This window comes from Acipenser ruthenus, chromosome 9 (genome assembly GCF_902713425.1).
Source record: "Acipenser ruthenus chromosome 9, fAciRut3.2 maternal haplotype, whole genome shotgun sequence".
Lineage (NCBI taxonomy): Eukaryota > Metazoa > Chordata > Actinopteri > Acipenseriformes > Acipenseridae > Acipenser > Acipenser ruthenus.
In genome coordinates this window covers 3,365,665-3,378,496 of record NC_081197.1, presented here as the reverse complement: position 1 = coordinate 3,378,496, position 12,832 = coordinate 3,365,665, and the positions used below count along the sequence as shown (strand labels likewise).

Here is a 12,832-nt window from a genome sequence, read left to right as displayed (position 1 = left end):
TATATATATATATATATATATATATATATATATATATATATATATATATATATATATATATAAATGTATATAAAATATATCTTTGTATAATTATGTTGATGTTTTAGATCGCTATCACCCAGTTTTCCATATACTTAACAAAAAACTGAAAAAAAGTATGACATTCTGAAATCCAACATGAAATACTGTACTACTATTATGGCTTCCGGTAGACTTTTGCGATATCATTTTGTATAGTTTAAAAAATATATATATATATATATATATATATATATATATATATATATATATATATATATATATATATATATTTCTCGATCCTAAAATTCTAGGTGATGCAAAACTTTTGGCCATAGCTGTACTGTGGACAGATTACAACTGGCTTTCTTACTGTCAAGTCCATATTTGTATTTAAATGATCCTGTCGACTAGTCATGACATTAAAGACTTCTCTATTCACACTACCTAAATAACCGTCACTGCTACAAGTTTTTAAAATAAGCGCTTGTTGTTCAAATCCAAATTGAGATCCTGTGTTTCTGTACTAATCTTTTGTCTGCTGTAATGGTTTGTACTCTGCAGCGTGTGCTAATGTGACAGTCGTAAGTGATCCCTGCTGGCAGATCAGGAAGCTGTTTATCATTCAATCTGAATTCTATTGAATTCAAGCTGCAAGCCCGCTCTCTTTGATTGCTGGCCTGTGTTTTGCTGAGCAATTCAAAGCTGCTGTCAATCACGTCACAGCACGCCATTTGCAGATATTTGAGCTCTCCTGATTGTAAGCCGTTGTTACACCGTCATAAACTGATAAATCTGTAGAGATGTGGATAACCAGGGGCTCGTTGAATCATTGCAATCATTAAAACCGACCAAATAAAAGACAATAAAAGAATGGCTCAGCAATTCCCAGTGTTCTATCTTTCGAAACAGAAGCAGCTTTGCAAATGCTTTATTGTAAGATGCCAGTTTGTTAGATGTGACCGTCTGGCAAATTCATTCGATTTGATTATTGTTGGTGGTATTAGCACTGTTGTTCAATTGTGAGGTAGCATTGAGGAGAATGCATGAGCAACTGACACACTTAATTCTGTACATCTTTATCTGACAGTCAGATGTCCATTATAACCTTTTTTTAATGTTAGATTAAAACCCGTAGCAATAACATGATTGCTCTATTTTTCACATGCAATTGTTCAACGTTTGATGACTTTTAAATGCCTCTTGTGAAATGAGTCGCTTGATTTCATTCGATACATTTTTTAACACTTGTGGTATCTCCACTTATACTCTCCGCAGTTTCTTTCTGTATTCTGTCAATATTCAATGAGTTCCGGTAGTTCTGGTGCTGGTCAATAAAGGAATGATTTTTGGTACTAAATACATGCTTGTGTTTAAGGAGGCTAGAGGGTGTTAGGGATAATTGTGACAACCTTTAAGATTTGCGCTTGCAACTACAGTACCCAACTCACAGATTGTCTGCAAGAATCTTAATTGCTGCAGATTCCTTCCTGATTAATTGCTCCAGATTTCTTCCAGATTTAAGTGCGTCTCAGCTGCTGTTATTAACTCATGGATGGACCCTGTCCGATTTAACAATGAATAACTCAGGACAGGCATACTAACGAGACAAGGGCATGCATGCAATGTTTTATTAGTCTTCTCTGGCAAATCTGCATGGCTTTACCATAGTTTTTAGAATATAACAGGTGGAGATTTCCAAACCTAGGAAAATCACAGCAAGTGAAATGGGTGTCATTCATACCTGATGCTTTCCTGTTGACGAATACCAAGGTGACGCATACCAATATAACGTTTACCATAGCTGAGCAGCCTTGGGTTATGTAAATGTTTAACACATGGGTTTTGGTCAGTCATTGTGCTCAGATTGGATCAAGCATGCCATTGATGACCCTACTGGATAGAAAGATCATACTACACAGAGCTGCAGGTTCCCAAGCATCTAAAACAGGAATGGCTAATGATCCACAGACTGTCAACAAGACCTAAAGGAACACAATCTGATGGGGATGATTACATTGCTGCATAACTGAAATTTATAAATGATGTTATGAGTCTTAAAAACCTCCCACAAACAAATCACAGTATTACTATGCTAGGTCGGTAATGAATACTTGTCCAATCACGGTCCTGAAGGGCCATTCCACTCCAGGTTTAACTCGTATAATAATATAAGTAACTACTTCAGGGTCTGGATGGAGGTTTATTGATTCATTTAAACAATTTAGAACAGGGTTGGAACACAGACCAAGCGTGGAAGAGCCAGCTTTGGATAGCCCTGCCTTAATATATATAATAACAGCATGCCCCTTTTTAAGCTTACAATGTATTTTTGCAGTTTTCTCATGTTTTTCCAATGGTTATACTATGCTGTTTTATGATAGTTTATCCTGGTTTGCCATGTTTATTAATATGCTTTACCATGCCTCGTTATTTTTTTTACAATGCTTGCCTATGCTTTACCCTGGTTTCACTATGCTTTATTACACTTTGCTGTGCTTTTACTATGGGACAGATTTATAAGCGACTTTAAAAGGCATTGCTTCATTTTACTCACATTTGGAAATACTGGATTAATGGAAATCATGCTCCTCACATATGGTCCTGAAATATGTTTTTTTCTGGAAGGAAGCTGTTCAAATACCATAGACTTCCCATCCAAAACTGATGAAATGACTTTTATTCATAGGCTGTCATTTTTGAGGACAGCTCTACGTTTTGTCTTGCAATAGTTAAGTCGCTTACAGGTGGCTTGTGTTCAGTAAAAGGGGATTTCTCCGAGCCCTGCTCTGAAGGCAAAAGCAATTTATTTTTTTTTATCATAGAGGAATAAAACAATTATAGTGTTGTAAAACTGACAAGAGCTGAGGAATACGCTTCGTCTCTGGCAGATCAAGTTGTTGGATCTCGATTGTGTCTGAGGTCGGCTGGCATAAAGAGAACTCAATAGAGCTGGGATATGAAATGGAAAGGTTGGACAACATTGGTTATGCAGTGCTTTTAACATACTGCGGGGCTGCACTTTGCGTTCTTCAATTGGTTTTTATAACCTCAGCTCCTGCAGTGTGAAGAGCAGCCCATTGTTTCATGCTGACACGAGCAGTGCAGAGACATCCAGAACACAGAGTGCCTGAGGGCTCTGGGATAATAAAATGAGGTCATTAGTTTAAAAGCGTTAAATTTCATGACAAAAGCACCGCTGACTTATTCCTCCTTTAAGCACCCTTGTTTAAAGTCGCTGTGTCTTTGAAAAAGCAGATTTAAAAAGCAAGCAGCTACAAATGTAATTTGAATAGGTTTGTTTTCACCAATGGAGCTCTTTTACCAATGGAGCCCTTTCACCCTCTCATCACTGTGCCCAGAGACTAAGGAATACCTTGCCCTGGGATTCTGTTTTTTCGGAAAGTGGATTTGAGTTGGAATCTGTAACAAACCCTATCATACATCGTTACCACCCCTTAATGATTTGTATGTTGCTGTTACAATATTTAAGGTGACCCCAAATGTTTATGGGAGCTCTGTATGCTTGGAAGATAATGGACATTTGCCAGGAGAGGAGACCTAACCTTTGTGTTGCAAGTAAGCTGTTTAATTTGGCAATGCTTTTGTCATTGATATTTATAATGTTATTTCTTTTGCCTTCTCCTGCCAGGGTTTAATCCTGGATAAATAAATACATTTGAACTGGGAATGGATTGTACATGTTCAAATCTGATTGTTTTCTCTTTACCACATTCTCCCAGTGTATACAAAGTATTACGGGCAAGACTCATTGCATAGGCAGGCTTAACGGATAAGTACTTTTTAAATCTCATCTTGAAGATTGAGGTTCCACTTGGTTGTTTTACATTTCTATAAAGCTTAAGGAACACAATTGTATTAGTCAGAAGGGCCAGTCGATTGAAATATGTTGAGAGACCTGGGCACATGTCTAGCTGATTCGGGCAGCGCATTTTCAATGCACTATTGCTAACTTACTCATTGCAACAGCTATGGTGATATGAGTAACTGATTTTCATGAATAATTCATTGCGAGTGGTTAGTAAACCACAGCACATCTAAAAATTGGCTAGTATCATTGAATCGATTTATTTAATGGCAGTCTCTCAGGAAGTTGCTTGTTCCATCTTAATAAGCATTGCTCTGCTTCAAATGGTATATTTCTTACTTTCACACATTTCTGAGCTTCTTGTTTATGCAACATTTGAATCCGCTAGCAATCTAGCACTGCAGTATTGGTACATTATTACACCTTGTCTCTAGAAGGAATGCCGCCTGCATGGTTAAAATGTGCCTCATGCTCTACTGTGCTTCCATTTGACTCCATGTATACTTGGAAAATTTGGGGCAGTTTTACCTGTCTCAGGCACCTTTCACTGCAGGACTACACTTACCAGCTGAAAAGCCTGAGCTGTCCCAAACTGTTTTAGTGCACAAGGAGTGGCAACTCAGCAGCACAGATGTCAGTCAGCAATGAGTCGACCCTACAGCTAAAACAACCTCACATATGAACCTTTTGTTGAAACTCATTCCAGTCATTGGCTGCTGCAAACTGAAATGAGTGACGACCACACACTGTTGCTACCCTGCATGGGAACAAGCTGTGTAATAAAAGGACTGGATTGTAAGCTGCACAATGAAGAAGAGGGCTCCAGTAAACTACACAAGTAATCAGTAGATTAACACATGCCAGTTTTTCAGTTGCCTTGTATGTAGAGAGGGCCAGTTAATTAGGTTGTAAAGGTGGCAGTGGTGAGTTCTGTAGGGGCACCAGTGACAAATCATATAGCAGAATGGTATAAAACATCTAATTGCATCAATAGGCTTTTAGAAGCCATGTTATAAATAACATCACTATAATCTAAAATAGGAAGTAAAGACATCTGCTACCAGAATATCATGCTGCTCCAAAACTCCTGAGCAATGCAGTCCCTGCTTATGAAAGATGAAGTGGAAAGCCTCCCCGCTGTGATGCTGTGTGAAATCGCAGTTTAAAACTAGAGGAGGCAGCAGGTAATGCAAAAGGCCATGAGGCACACAGATGAAAGAATTGGCTTAAAAGTAATTGGAGTGTCATCATCACCGAAATACTAAAATACATCAGAGAGCTCTTTAGTGAATAGAAAGGTCTAGGGAAAGACTTTTTTCTTTCTTGATCAAAGATGCTGCTTTGCTGGAGTCACACTGATCTGCATAGGCTGAAGGTCAGGTTCCAAGACTGCAGCGAGAGATGGGACAGCTATCCACCACTGCACAGCACACATCAGTTTTTCAGTCAGTTGTATATCTTGTACAGGTCTAATGAACCAGTGCATGCAGCTACAGAGGGTAGTCATAGTCGCGTATCGCACAGCAACTGAAAGCCAAATGCAATCCGAAAGATCTATGGGATACTAGGAGTCCATTATAATAGTTTGGTGAAGATCGGTTCAAAATCAAGGCAGGAGGTGTTTTCCACGTAGAATGTGACAGACAGACAGACAGACATCGTGCTGTGTGAAATGTGTTTGGACAGGATCAGCACATAAGGGTCCACATTTCTGTGATGAGGATTCTTTCTTTATTTCTTTCTTTCATTTACATTGCAATGATAAATCTTTACTTCACTAAACATGTCAACCAATAGCTGTCATCCTAGTTGATACTCCTGGGTTCTAATATAGTCAATTAAATGTTTCCATTGAATCATCAATGCAGTGTAAAGCTTAAGGTTTTATTGTATTTACACTAGTGCATCATGCATGTTGACTTAATATCGATGGCTGTAGGACTATGTCAGATCTCTAGCGTCTCAGTGTATTAATAAAAGGATTGCGGATTGCCATAACACCTTGTGGCAAAGTGGTGTGCAGTGCGCAGGTGTAGAGGTGATGCAGTGCTCAAAACAATGACAAACAACAAAGTACTGGTGAAATGGTGGTTTATTTATAATCCAAAGTCTGATGGCAACAGTAAAGAAATGGAGGGCTGGCAATGTACAGCGATGTGTATTGCACAGTTCAATAAACAACGGGTTGCAGTTCCAAAATAATAGACACAGTTAAACACACACACAAAACACAGACACGGTCACAAGTCCAGAGTGGGTGCTGTAGTGCTCGTGGTGAAATATAATTTTAATCCGTGAACGATGGTGCAGTGTTGTCCGTCTAATAAATAACAAGCAGTACAATTAGACGATACAAACAAACAAAATACTCATGGTTAAGCGATTCTCTTAACCATAAACAAAGGAACAGATCACCTAGCCATGTCCCCTATTTGTACCTTCATTCATGCCCCCTTGGTTAGCGAGTGCAACTGTTTCTCCTCCAATCCGCGGTTGCCACATCGCTGTCCCTCTGGAGCGATGACTTAATGTACCGCAGCTGTGCCCCCTTTCTAGATGACCGACTTCCACCTAACCCTGGGAATGAATTGTCAGACCATCCAGTCCAGGGCACTCTGTTCCCTTTATACAATGCCCTCACAGGTCAGGAGAGAGATTTATCATCAATTTATCATTTATCACCTGTATACCAAAGCCTCAACCTTCAAATAATGTCTTGGCAATGGAGGGCTTTAACTAGCAGAGCAGCATCACCAGGGGGGTCCAGAGCGGCACCAGTCTGAACACTGTTCAAAAGTAACAGGTAGAAACTGTGATTACCGCAAGAGATCTGTAAACAGCTATAATGAATCAGCTTGAATAACAGGCTTCCCTCTCTTTTGAGTGCACAATTATGCTAATGATCTTTTCAGCAGCTACGATGAGCACTAATGAGCTTTTGTGACTTCAGCTGGTGTTTGAGGATTCAGATCAATACTTTTCTATTGTATTTACAATTAAATTAAAGATTTTGCTCAGTGAGCTCATGCATATAATCTAATGGATGTACTGAGCTATTTCCCTGCACAGAGGAGGCGGTATTAATTAGAAAGCTCCCCGCTTTGTTCGGCTACTGCTTCTGCCATTTATGACGTCACTGCTTTCCAATTTAGCATTGGTTCATCCGGATGGGTGAGCCACTCAGAAAGTCGCAGTTTATTTGATTATCTGACTTTCTACATTAATGTGCTGCTTTGACTTGCCGTTCCTCTTACACTTTGTATCGTAATGAGTATATTATTTCTGGATGGTCTCCTAGTAGCAGTGGGACATGTGAAACGGGCAGTGTTGTGTGATACACTGCCGTTACTGAACACGACTCCCTGTCTGTGGGTTGAGATGAGGGTAAGGGCCCTATGACCACGAATGCAGACGAGCCCGACTCTTCTGCATATCGGCTAAGATGTTCACTTGCAGTGTGTGTGGTTGCGTGGCCTTTATAGCAAGTTTAAATATTCTTGAATAGCTTTTAGAGGGCATCTACCTGCATGATAAAGACAACTCTACTCAGAACATGCTTGACTGACAAGACCTGAGGTTGATAATGTACCTTTCAGAGCAGAGGTAAGAGATTCTGCAATATTCTGACTAGGAATAAACAGATGAGGGTTAAAAAAGTCACTGCTGCTCCAATGGGCTCAGACATGAACACTGTCTCCTCCAGGGAAGATATTTAGATATGTATTTTTCTTATAAAAGTCCAATCATTTTAAACTGTCCTCGTCTGTAAAAAGTCACAGTATAAAAATACATTCTCATAACGATTTAAGAATGTTCTTTCTCTAACAGATACTAATTGGCATGCTGGGAATATCACAGCAGGTCTTAATGTGGTTTTGATTCCTGAAACCGCTGCATAGTACTCTATGTAACATGCAAAGCGAAGGCCATCCTTCAGTGTAGTTGCTAAAATAATACTCTTCAGTTTAAAAGCGAGACCCTTAAGAGAGGGTATCGATCGATCAGTACATTATTATTGGGTCTTCTTAATCTGCATTACGTTTGAAAGAAAATCATGTTGCTATGGATGCCTTTCACAGTAACACTTGGACCACTGTCTAAGTACTGCCTCATAAGTTGGAAACAACTAGATTACATTTGATTCAATCTTAGAGTGGAAATGTAGTTATATACCAGAACGGGCTGGATTCTTCCCTCTGTGTAAAACATGTTTTATTTCTATTTTTGTGTACTGTAGATATTGAAATGATGCAGGCCAATTTTCATAGCTCTTTGTTCCCAATGCGTTCACTGTGACCCTGCTATGTTTTAATACGTGTCGGCATGCTTTTACCATATATGGCAGTGAAGGTTATATGGGGTAACTAATAGATTTTCCAGCTAATCGATTGTATTTTGTAAAGGAGATTGAAAAGGCTTTTGCACTTTGAATTGCAAAGAGTAGTGCAGCCTGGCCCATCCCATGTACAAGGCTGCAGGAAGTCTCTTGGGGGGTACACAATAACTCAATAAAAAAAATAATGCCTGTAGGAGTCAATTAACTATCAACTACAAGAACATACAAATTACATCAAATGATGTTCCGTACCGACATGTTCAGTTTGCTGTCTTTTTTGTAATTTTTTGTGATTCTATATGACACGCATGTATGGGCTTCAACAGCGCCCCTATGGGTGGCATATTTTTTACTACATTATTGCGTTCCCCACGGCTTGTTGTGGGTAGTTTATTCCAGTCTGAGAGGGCAGCAAAAACAAAAGATGCGCTGGCAGCTGGTCTGGTAATTATTTTGTTTATGAAGCCAGACTGCCAGGCTGCACTTCTCAGTGTGATTATATTATTCCTCCAGCGAACGCAGCAGCCTCTCCACAGACACAACATGAAAAAGAATCTGGAAATCTACATGAAAACGAAAGACACACATTGTGTGATTGAAACTTCTTCTGATGGCCCAGGACTCAAACACCATGGCATGGAACTAGATTCTAACACTGCTAATAGGCTGCTTGTGCAGAGCTGGAACAAGACACCTTGTGTTATTATACGTAGCCTCCGCGACACTAGATGGTGCACTCATTGTTAATGAGTTAAATACTTACCTGCTGTAATCATTAGCCAGCAGTGCAGTCTATGTTTGAAAGCACATGTTAGAGACACTGTGAGATATGAGCAGCACTGGGTCAGTCTCTCAATAAACCTCACTTGTTCTCTGACAAAGTTGTCTTCATTGTTCCTGACACACATCAGAACACCTAGACTGTAAATAGGGTGGTGGTGCAGAGTGTTGGCAAACTCATTTCATGCATAGTTATGTCCTCATTGCTCTCACACTTGTGGGTGGCAGTTAGCATGATTGGCATGGTTGGGCAGATCCCTATTGGTAGCTGCCACTGACTGAAGGGTGACATAAATGTGGGAGTTACCACCTTAACTGGCTATCTGTTTTACGTGGTAACACTTTACATTAAGTGTCTCTAATTACTGTGTACTTACATCATAGTTACTTGGTAAATACATGTGTGCTTACACATAATTGCAATGTTATCATGCATAGTTACAATGTACTTAATGTGTAAATATTTTTGCATGATATATGTAAGTACACAATTGTATCAGAAAAGGGTTAGGGTTAGGGTTAAGGCTATATTGTGCAAAAATATTTACACATTAAGCACATTATACCTATACATAATAACATTATACTTATCTGTAAGCACACATGTATTTACTAAGTAACTACTATCTAAATACACAAACAACTGATCATATTTGGGTAACACTTTGCATTAAGTGTCTCTAATTACTGTGCATGTAAAGTGCTACCCATATGTGCATGGCTTTACTGCCTCCTGATGCTTGTGTTAAGATCTGGAGACGCCTCATGATATTCTGTGCAGATGTGTGTTCATGTGAGCAGTACAAGCACATGTCCTCTTGGTGCTTCTCCCTTGAATAGACTGGGATCTAATCACAATTATACCGTTTTTCTTTTCTTTTGTTTTCACAGAACCAGTGGCTGCCAAGTCCTAAGCTCATTAAATTCAGCTGAAAATTGATGAAAATAGCGGCTGTCCAAATTGACACAACATGGGCCCACATGAAGATAGTGATTTACATATCACGTTGGTTAAGACCTCTGAAATGTTACTTAAAAGCTGAAGGTTTCCTCAAATAGAGCAATTTTATAACCAAGCATTGTACATCTATCAGCACACTCATTCATTCCAGCTTCAATTTTAATGCAAATATTCAAATATGAGCGATGTGGACAGTTGGCTCTCTCAACAGCAAAGAAGCCTGGAAATGTAATCCCCTTCCCTTTAGCAGCAATGAGCAGTGATATGCTTCAGCAGATTGAAGGAGATCATCCTGCAGCCACCTGAGCCAGCTTCAAACAAATACATTGCAACAACATATAAAGCTGACAAGACAGGAATATGAATGGGAAGTAATATGACAGTTGGGTGGTTTGATTTTGTGTTGGGTCACACAGTTGTTTTTTATTGAGTGATTGATTGGTTAATTACAGTACAGTAGAACCATATCCAGTCCTGTAAGATACGATACCCTCCTATTAACCGATGGCATGTGTTATTTGCACGTGCTGCTTCTACCTGAATGGTACAGATGGAAAGTGATCAATGCACATTTTATAATGGGTCTGAAACAGTAGATTCAGCTCTCAGCAGGGCAGAATGGATTCAGTTGCAAATGAAAAAAAAAGCTGTCACTTCACATAAAACAAACTGCCCATTTTAACCACGTCCAATAAAAGAAAACACGAAAACAAGAAAGCAGGGGATTCATATCATTTCTGTGCCGTTAACAAGATTTTTTCACTGACCTACAAAGCCAGTTTGTGTTTGTGTGCGCCTGTTGGGTTGCTGGTAAAATGCCATTTCTGCCTCAGGATAACTTGGGCACGGACTGAGAGAGCATGGTTTTTGGAATAATGTTTTGTAAATTGCCAAATATTGATTACAGTGCTTTGTTCTTCAATAATTTCTCACTGATTTCCTTTCTACAGTATACTTGCAGTAACTTTGGTGTTTCAGACACACTGATGTACCTCACATTGTTAATTCATAACGCCCAACGTTAAAAAAGCAACTACAATGAAGTATAGTGACACCTTCTGAGATGGGATATTTTCACATAGCTGATTTCAATGTAGGGCAGCAGTGTGGAGTAGTGGTTAGGGCTCTGGACTGCTGCTGTACACTTGAGCAAGGTACTTTACCTAGATTTCTCCAGTAAAAACCCAACTGTATAAATGGGTAAATGTATGTAAAAATAATGTGATATCTTATAACAATTGTAAGTCGCCCTGGATAAGGGCGTCTGCTAAGAAATAAATAATAATAAATAATAATAATGTTGTATAGCGACTCCCTGTGAGATGGGATATTTTCACATAGCTGATTTCAATGTAGGGCAGCAGTGTGGAGTAGTGGTTAGGGCTCTGGACTCTTGACCGGAGGGTCGTGGGTTCAATCCCCAGTGGGGACACTGCTGCTGTACACTTGAGCAAGGTACTTTACCTAGATTGCTCCAGTAAAAACCCAACTGTATAAATGGGTAATTGTATGTAAAAATAATGTGATATCTTGTAACAATTGTAAGTCGCCCTGAATAAGGGCGTCTGCTAAGAAATAAATAATAATAAATAATAATAATAATGTTGTATAGTGACTCCCTGTGAGATGGGATATTTTCACATAGCTGATTTCAATGTAGTATAGTGACTCCCTCTGAGATGGGATATTTTCACATAACTGATTACAATGTAGTATGGCGACTCCCTCTGAGATGGGATATTTTCACATAGCTGATAGACCCTGGAACCAATTCAATCTTCTTGTAAAATAAACAGTTTCAGAGTAGCATGCAGAACACCCTCTTAAAGACTACATAACTCTGCACAGTCCTTCAGAATCACTTTGAAACTGACATTGCATGCATAAGTATTCATGTCACGTTGTCATACAATTATGACATGACAGTATTTAATAGATCTCAGAATTACAATGAAAGGTGCTGTGTTCATTAAAATGACAAGGAGCTGCAGTATTGTTATAGATATGGTTGCTGCAGGTTACCAATGACACCTGTGGCCATGGTTACCTGAGTTTTTTCCATTTGGTCAATTAAAACCTTTGCAGAGACCCTTGATAGCCTCTGGATCAGTGGACGGGAGGTGAATAAAAAATGAGATTTGTCTGTATAAAACAGGCATTACAAAAATACATGCATGCATACATACATACATACATACATACATACTTGCATGCATGCATACATACAGGTACATACAGGTACATACATACATACATACTTACATACATACAGGCCCACAACCTTCCCCATGGTTTCTTACAAGCAGCCTGACTTACAATAAGTTCACAAGCAGCGAAATTCACTAGCAGCAAAACATCCACTCAGCACAGTACATGAAACAGCTAGTCTTCCAGACAACACAGAGGCAGGGCCCCACAGAGTATATCAGCATCGAGAAGGAAGCGTTTGTGCCCTTTGACAAAAACACTTGAGAATGTGTAAGAAGAAAAAAAGCACAAGGTGGCTTTTAAATAGTTCAAATAAGCTACAGCACTGAGGTGCAATTCTATTCATTCTGTCTGTCTCTCTCTACATGGTGAACATATCTGGCAGTGTCAGGGAACCCACCTGTATATCTCTATATCTTAGTCCGTAGAGTCTCTAGACCCTGTAAGTTCATGCAGCCAAGGCTAGTTTACACATACAATATGATGCTGTCAGTCCAAGAACACACTCCAGACATTCAAGGGCAATCTTGACAATATGTTGCTCACAGTTACCAGGTTGCGAGTGTATCAGACTCTTAGCTGATGAAGGTACTGTACTGTGATATTTCAAAACTCTGACTCGTGATAAATGCACATGATGCTCTGACCTCTCTTCCTGCGGGGACGTCCACTCACATCACGAGCCGAAATGACAATTGAG

General features: G+C 39.3%; 1 long non-coding RNA gene across 1 annotated transcript in view; it reads left to right on the top strand.

The window, feature by feature from the left end:
- Nucleotides 1-11,647, top strand: part of LOC131738027 (uncharacterized) — a 35,537-nt gene extending 23,890 nt beyond the window's left edge. The window contains exon 3 of the long non-coding RNA XR_009329582.1: nt 9,855-11,647. This is a non-coding gene — a long non-coding RNA (uncharacterized LOC131738027). The remainder of the gene's footprint in view (nt 1-9,854) is intronic.
- The last annotated feature ends 1,185 nt before the right edge of the window (nt 11,648-12,832 follow it).